At 43.1% G+C, this 8,792-nt stretch overlaps 1 long non-coding RNA gene across 1 annotated transcript; it reads right to left on the bottom strand.

Moving 5' to 3' along the window:
* Window positions 1-4,539: 4,539 nt before the first annotated feature.
* Window positions 4,540-7,780, bottom strand: LOC114618598. The gene is made up of 2 exons (XR_003710976.1): window positions 5,612-7,780; window positions 4,540-5,421 (listed from the first exon to the last, which is right to left on the bottom strand). It is a non-coding gene; the product is annotated as an uncharacterized LOC114618598 (long non-coding RNA).
* Window positions 7,781-8,792: the final 1,012 nt, after the last annotated feature.

An 8,792-nucleotide genomic window follows, 5' to 3' on the forward strand; every position in this document is an offset into this window, starting at 1 on the left:
TCTACCTTTCTCTTTTATCCTTCCTTCCTTTCTTTGTATCTTTGACACAGAGATCTCATGTGGCCCAGGCTAGCCTTGAAATTCCATGTAGCTGAGAATGACCTTGAACTTCTGTATCCGCTTCCTGTTGAAATCACAGGTGTGGACCACCACCTTGGGTTTATTCAGTGCTGTGGATCAAACCCGAGGTTTCCTGTATGCTAGGCACATCCCCAGCCTAGTATTTTCCTGTTTTATATATATCCTGGTACTCAGATTCCGCAAGGATGGGTAAGCTTTCAAACACCACACTGAACACATGGAGCTGGGCTATGAGTCTGAGTTCTGCCAGTGGATGCTGGAGAATCTAATGGCTAACATGCTCTATGTGGGTGGGAAGAGGTTTCCCTGCTTGCCTCCTGGCCTGTTTTAAAAATAATATTTTCCATAAATCATTCTTAAGTGCTTTTTTTTAAAAAAAAATCATTTTTATTTTTGAGGGAATTCCACAGAGTGTGTCATTCTAAACACATCTCTGAGATGAAACCCAGTGGTCTGGTTTATTTTCTCTTTCAGCCTATGAAGGGTATACAAAACAAACAGCATATGGCAAGAAGTTAATGAGATTAAAAAAAAAAAAAGTTCACCTAAAATAGTCTGTGGGATTTTCTACAAGTGGCATTGGTCTGGTTTCAAAAAACCACAGGAGGTTCTACTGTCCTCCAGCGAGGGGGTTAATATTTTGCATTGTTTCCCTCGGGGTCAGCCTCAGGGAACCAGCTGCAATCCTTAGGCTGTTTATAAACAAGTATCATGCTAGACACATGCAGGTAGGACTGTACGTGAGGTACTCAAGTGCCAAGAATCTGAGGGCCCAGCTGGGCGGCAGTGGCGCATGCCTTTAATTCCAGCCCTCAGGAGGCGGAGGCGGAGGCGGAGGCGGAGGCGGAGGCGGAGGCGGAGCCAGAGGCGGAGACAGAGGCAGGCAGGTCTTTTTGAGTTTGAGGTCAGCCTGAGTTCCAGGACCATCAGGGCTACATGGAGACAGAAACCCTGTCTCAAAACCAACCAACCAAACAAACAAACACAAACAAACAAACAAACAGTTGGTGGCCATAAATGGCATTGGTCCTTTGTTAACAAGGGTAATTTATCTTGAGGTGGAGAAAGGATATCTGGCATAGTTAGTTTCTGAGAGCAGCAGCCACTGAACACAGTTCAGCATTCACATTACAATAACAGGTAGAGCTGGCCTCTTGGGAATATTCTTCTGCATTTCCTAAGTAAAGAGAAACATAAGAATTCTGCCTTAATTTTATTCCTTCTCCTTTTGAGTAAGTTTGTGTTGATGTGCATATGTTCATGCCTGTGTGTATGTGTGTGTGCATGCGCGTGCATGTTACCACACATGTTTCGTGTATACTAGAGATCAGTTTTGGGTGTTGTACCTCAGTAGCTGCCAACCTTGCTTTTGGTCTAGAGCTCACCAACTAGCTGAAGCTGGCCAGTGAGTTCCAGGGATCTTCCTGTCTCCATCTCTCCACTGAGGGACTGAAGAAGCGATGCACCTGTCGATGGACATGTTTAGTTAATTTATTTTGATGGGTCATCTGTGCTTTGGGATTGGATCTTGAATGTCCCCTAAAGGCTTGGTCTCCGATGTGGTACTACTGAGAGGCACTAGAAACTTCAAAGGACAGAGGGTAATGAGGTCTCCAGGTCATGGAGAGGATAATGGAACTCACGCCTCTTCTTTTCCTTAACTTACTTTTTCTTTGGCCAGGAGAGCAGCTTGGTTGACCGAACCCCTGCTGCCACGATGTGCTGTCTCGCCGCAGCCCCAAATCAACCAAGCCATCTGACCATGGGCAGAACCCACCACCTGTGAGCCCAGCCCTTTCTCTTTACAAGTTCTCCACCTCAGTTATTTTGTTCTACGGATGCAAAGCTGGCTACACAAATTCAGTCTCACAAATTTTGACATAAAGAGAAGGCTCCCAGACAACAGAAGTTTTCTGTGTGGATATGAATTGCCACATCAGCTCCCTGGACTTCAAAGTTTCAGTGAGGTTTAGAGTCTAACGTGAGCAGAGTCGGTTAGCAGAACATCAGCAGGTGGGTAGAGGGTAGCGGTAGGAGGGATGGATGAAGTGAGGGTGGGCTGCACTGTAGTCTCCAACATTCTAAATTTGTTGATTTGGCTAGGAAGAAAAAGTAGGAAAAAAAGCCAGAGGTGAGACCCCCACCCCCATCTTTCTACCCGATTACTGCCTTATTTATTCTGTCTCTAAAATCATCAGTGCTGAATTCACAGCATAGGAAGTCCTCTGTGAAGGAGGGAAAAAAGATGTGCCACTCTCTGGAGGGCTCAGTTCTGTGCCATGATTCTAGAGTTGTCATCAGAGTTCTGGCTGAGCCATACTCCCTATCCACCTCCTTGGCCTCAATTAGTGAACAACCTGCACGTTAAAAAGCTGATCTTGGCCGGGCAGTGGTGGCGCACACCTTTAATCCCAGCGCTTGGGAGGCAGAGGCAGGCAGATTTCTGAGTTTGAGAGTTCGAGGCTAGCCTGGTCTACAGAGTGAGTTCCAGGACAGCCAGGGCTACTCAGAGAAACCCTGTCTCGAAAAACCAAAAAAAAAAAAAAAAAAGCTGATCTTTGAGGTCCGTTTACTTATTTCTTCTCCCATGAGCTTCCTGTCTCATCCAACTTCACCATCTTTCATTTCTTACTTGAACTCTGCCCCCGTCATGGCAGGTTACTTGGAGAGCCGTTTGCAAAGAAGTCTAAATTCTAAAGCTGGGGTTCCTGTCAACGTAGGTTCTACATTTAATCCTAGAGCTGGAGCTAAGAAGTGTACATCATGGCTTTTGTTTTTAGCCGTGTGATCACACCAGGCCCCAGTGTAAATAGAGCCCCATGAATTCATTTAAAAAGAACAGATCTTGGGGTCCATTACATGTGAGGTCTATTACACTTGTATCATATTGACTTTGGAGGTGACTGCATCCAGGTTTTAGTCATGCAAGCATCAAAATAAAGTTATCGTTGTTATTAAGGCAGTGAGTCACTATGCAGTCCTGGCTGTCCTAGAACCTTCTATGTAGAGCAGAATGGCCTTAAACTCGTAGAGATTCATCTGGTCCTACCTCCTGAATGCTGGGATTAAATGTGTGAACTCCCACACTTGGCACAATCAACTAATTATGTCCTACTATTTTTTTTTTTTTAATTCCTGTGACAGACCACCCTGCAAAAACCAGCTTGGGGAGAAAAAAATTGGGTTCATTTCCATTTACTGTTGCAGTGTGTCATGGAGGTAAGACAAGGAGGGAACTCAAGACAGGAATCTGGAGGCAGGAATTAAGGCTAAGGATTTCCAGTTCAATTTCCCTCTTCCATAATAACTTTAGTTTGTATCAAGGTGACCAAAAAACTAATGAGCACACCACAACGCCTGGCAAGATGAACTGACGTTTATGACCGTCTTTGATTATTTCTCACCATCGGAAGATTCTGGAACCTTCATCTGATCTTGACGGGTGTGATCAGGACTTGGTAGCCTGGGAAACCTAAGCCTGGACATGTGGGATTTGATTCTGAATCAGAAGCCTAGTTCTGGCTCTACATGTGCTATCTTCCCAGCAGTTATTGCTTTCCTGCCTTAACCCAGGTCTGCTGTCAGTACTCCACCCCCAACCTTGCTAACAGACTTCAGGTACTTCTCTTAAGATAAAAACCCTGATGTAATTAGGCCTGCTGGACCAAGTGTGGCAGCTACACCTGGAAGCAACCTGTCGCTTTGATTTTACCTTGTTTTAAAACGGTCAGCCCTAGCCAGGCGGTGGTGGCACACGCCTTTAATCCCAGCACTTGGGAGGCAGAGGCATGCAGATTTCTGAGTTCAAGGCCAGCCTGGTCTACAGAGTGAGTTCTAGGACAGCCAGGGCTATACAGAGAAACTCTGTCTTGAAAAAAACAAAAACAAAACAAACAAAAAAACCGGTCAGCCCAGGCCTTTGGGGAAAACAGTCTCACAGCCCAGATCCCACTAGTGATCGTAATTGATGCCCTCCTAGGGCCTTGAACCTTTTCCTCCTACAGCTGTCATCACTTGGCAATTCCGTTTGTTTGCATGAGTATCTGGTTAATGTCGAGCAGGTACAGTGAGTACAGTCAGTTATTTCTCCTTGTTTTTAACGGTGGCCTCAGAGCCGCCAAAGCTTAAAGGCTGGGTACTCCTTGGGCTGAGATCGAATGGGTTTGGCTGGATACTCCTCATGGTTTATACTCAGAGAGAGGAATCTTTCAGCACTCATATCCCTTGGGAAAGATGGTCACCTACCCTGTAGCAGTTTAAGACTCATCTATGGATTGGAGAGATGGTTAAGAGCACTGCTCTTCCAGAGGACCCGGTTCGATTCCCAGCACCCATGTGGAGGCTCATAACCATGTATAACTCCAGTTCCTGGGCGAGGGGAGAGCTGATACTGTCTTCTGAACTCCCTGGGCACCAGGCACAGACATACATGTAAAGAAAACAGTCCTACACATAAAATTAAAAGGAAAGGAAATTTATTTTCTTTTTAAAGACTCATCTGAAGATACAAGAGAGAGGTCACAGAATTTTACATCTTAGAATAAGATGGTACAATGAGAAATACTTTTAAGTTTTGTGAAGAAACAATTCCTTGTAATTAACAACATACATTTTTGGGGGATATGCACCAAGAAGGAAATTCCTCAGTGAAATTATGTCACTTTCTGTAAGAGAAAGGTAGGACTAAGTCCCTCGGCACATACCAGTACAACCGGGAGCCTGTCACTAACGCATCCTGTAAAGGTGACCATTGGCTTTCACAATGGGACGAGGCCGGAAGCAAGTGTATTCACATTGAAAACGAGGAACGCACCGCATTAGTGCATATAGCCCATTTGGAATTCATTTTTGAAAGGAATGGCTTGAAAACTGGCTTTATTTTCATGGTCCATATGTACTATAAAGCAATTATTCACATCTGTGAAAAAGACCGGGAAAGCCCTCAGATTAAGTGACAGAAATGGAGTTGATTGGACTCCCGAATGACTCTCTTGTATAAGTGGTTATTATGCATTATATCAAATATGTTTACTAGCCAAGTATTTATTTTTGAGGAGTTACAGTGATTTATAAAGTGATTCAAGACAAGCGGCATCTCACTGGTGATGGGAAGCATTTGAATGACAGTAACGATCAACGGAAGAACACACACACTGCTTTTCCAGTGATGGGGCTTGAACCCACGGCCTTGAACACGGTAGGAGAGCACTCTACCATTGAGCTATTATCGCCAGGCTTTTTAAATCTTTTGGACAGGGTCTTACTGAAGTTGCTTCAAACTTGTGATCCTTTGGCTTCAGCCTCCTCAGCAGTTGGGGCCATAGGCATTTGCCAGTACTCCTGTTGAGGAGCAAATGTTGAAAAACACTAGCAATACTCTGTAATTCTCAATAATGGTAAAAGGAATGAAGGCAGATATATATGTTATATAGCAGTTACACACAAGGCTGCAATAAAAATATTTATTACACATCAATCAAAATGTAGAGAGCTGATAAAGTACAACGCATTACAATGCAGTAAGGTCTACCTTCGTATGGTTCACGGCCAACACTGTGTTCTCAGGGTCTTTGGAGACACACTGTACTGGCCTAATGATAAGCTGGTGGTCTTAGTGTCCGAGGAGCTGTGTAGATCCCTGGTAGGGGCTGCCAGCCATGAACAGCTGAGTTAGGTGCCCTCGGGTGAGGAAATCTGAACTCAGTTCTTCAGTGGTCAAGTCGCCTAGAACATGAAAGGGTTTGGGTGCAAATGTTCATAGTTGATCCCTATTCAGGACTGGGCTCAGGTAACAAGGTTTTCTTTTCTGGATGCTGCCTGAACTAGATTCCAAGTCCGTTGGACAATCAGGTATAACTTATCCCCACACTGGTTACTGTGCCTGCTTTAATCTCTTCAACAAATATAATGCTGCTGCTGTTGGCCAAATTGTTTTAAAATATTTGTTGCCTATTCCTGTCTGTCCCTCTCAATTCCCCCCTTCCACTACCTAATTGTTTAGCATTCTGAACTTACAGGCCAGTGATGATTTGCATAACTGTTTCCAATCCAACCGCTGTAGAGCCCATATCCTGCGCCGACTCAGAGTTATTCATTGCTAACGTCTAAATCTGGGATGTGAATAGGACAATTGTTTAGTGCTTTTTAAAGTCCCTGACCAAGATCAGTAGGGAAATCCCATTAGCCCCATTCACCGCATCTCTCATAAATCTAAAAGGAAAGCAAGTATCCAAAGCCTTATTCTTTAATAGTTCTTATTTGTAAAACCTTGACAGGGCTTTATTCCAAATTGCTTCCAAATTACAGAGAGAATACTGAGAAATATGACGGGCAGTGAATCGTGATTGCTTCAGTCACCGAGTAAATAAGGAGAACAGTAAAACGGGCTAATCTGAGAGCAAACAGTGCGACGGGCATTGGAGAGGCAAAAGGAACAAAACTGTGGGGTTCTTAAAACTACCATCTGGCTCAATTCTCGTTCAGTGGGCAAGTTGAAGGGCCTTTCATTCAGCGCCCTAAAACTTATTCAAAAGACGCGGTATTTGAATATTAATATTTCCATATAGTCAGAGGGGGACAGAGAAAACCTTTTGTAATAGAAAGGCATGTTTAACAAAATAATGGGTAATCCTCTGGCTACACACGAAGGGCTGGGGAGAACCGTGGGTGGGAGGTTGGCTGAGGACTACAACTCGGTCAAGGCCACCAGCAGCTTGCCACCCCCAAGGCTTCCTTGTGGTGACAGCAAAAACACAAGTGTCATTAGGGCTTGAAATTTAGGCACAAGAGGTGTAAGATTAAGGGACTCATTAAGACAAACCCATGGCGGAGATTTCTATTGCTCCTTTGCACCAAAAGAGTCAAGGCTGAGCTGCCACACAGGATGGGCCAGGCCAGGGAAATAAACTAGGGTTGAGACTGCACTTTGCTGAATGGTGAGCTTGTTTCATTATTTTATAACAAACCCCAGCAAGTGCCATTTTCCTTATCAAGCACGGGGTGGGGGGGGGGGGAGGGGGGTGTTCCCGGAAACTTTAAGATACTTTTGTTATGCTTTCCCAAGGAGGTGTGCTGGGAACTTGAATGTAGAGGAGTCCATGATTTATCTTCAGCAAAGACGTATTTTAAAAGACAGTTTAGCATTCTCTGTGGAAAGACAAAACCAAGTCCTGCAGGCTTTGTGCTCCTGCACTCCTGCAGGCTGCTGTGCCTTCTGTCTGCTTTTAGGGTGTGGCATCTGCCACCGGGAGGAAAAAAGTGGCATGTGTCGCCCTTTATAGCAGGTTGATTTCCTGGTGCTGGGCGCCTCTATTTTATTGCCTCTTGGTTCCACTCTTTCAGTTGACTTGAGGTTAAATGAGATTTCACTCACATAATTCTTTCTTTTCTCTCTTTTTCTTTCTTTCTTTCTTTCTTTTTTTAACTTTCATGGTTTTGACATGAAAAAGAAAATATTTCTAAGAAATCGGCCAGAACTGAACTTGGTGACTCATTTTCTCTTTTAGGCATGGTTGTGAAAATAAGTTACAACATATGGCTTGTCTGAATTGACTTTGATATATTCTACTTGTTTGAAAAAATGCACTTTTATGATTATATGTATATATTTAGTTTGGCTGTAAATGTCTAAAAGCATAAATATGTAATTGATTTTAGAATATGTCGATAGACATATATACAAAACAGGCATATATTTCTATTTGTGTATAAAAAACTTTGAAAATCCAAAGTGTAGTATAACCCTATAATTAGTACACATTCAAATACAGAAAGAGAAGATCTTGGGGGAAAATGTCAAAAAAGGCATGGTAATAAGACGAAGTGTTCTTCTGGCAAAAACCGAAGAATGACTTGGCACAAAGTCACCTTATGGCTGTTATCCCCTCGCACACATGGCTGTACACCCTGCTTTCCAGCTGTTTCTATAGTCATGGACTGTTCCTATACTCTACAGTGACCCTTGTGTATATTATTTCTCTTCTCCCCATTTAGTCATTACTACACCCCACACAACATCTAGAATTTTCTATTTAGCCATGTAAAATATTTACACTTGGCCTAGCAAACAGCCATGGCAATTGACATAAACTAAAATAGCTTTTATGAGCGGCTAAAGAATGATTTTGGAAAAGTACAGTGCACTGGAGTCTAGCATATCCCTTCAGCCTGACCTCTGGGAAGCTTTGGTTTCAAATGCCTTCTCTTAACACAAATCAGTTCACCCTAGCACAACTGAGGTTAAAAAGTATGGATACCAGAGGCAGTCAAGAGGTTAGTTACTGCATGATAATAGCATGTAAAACATTATCCTGCTAAAACAATAGGTATCTTTTTAAAATGGGCAAGTACTGCGGATTTCTGCTTTGGGATTAGACTGTTTGCATTATTATTGATTTTATGTTTATTAAATACATCTATTTGGTTTTGTTCCCCATTACTTAGAAATGAACTCGTATCAAGAGGGTTAATTGCACACATTAACCTCTTAAATATGATGAAAGGCATCGTGTAGATTTATGAAGACCCAAGATAAACCTTAGCTGTCGCTGTTTTTGCACCAATAGTTAAACGTCTCCTGAACGCACTACACACTCGCAAGGACACCCAAATGCAATATATATATTCATTCATTCCATGGGGAATGCTAGTTTTCATTCCTACTTCCGGTGCCTTTAAAAAGAGTTATATAAACATCACCTTGGGGATTGGAG

This window comes from Grammomys surdaster, unplaced genomic scaffold, assembly GCF_004785775.1.
Source record: "Grammomys surdaster isolate TR1022 unplaced genomic scaffold, NIH_TR_1.0 143, whole genome shotgun sequence".
Taxonomy (NCBI): Eukaryota; Metazoa; Chordata; class Mammalia; order Rodentia; family Muridae; genus Grammomys; species Grammomys surdaster.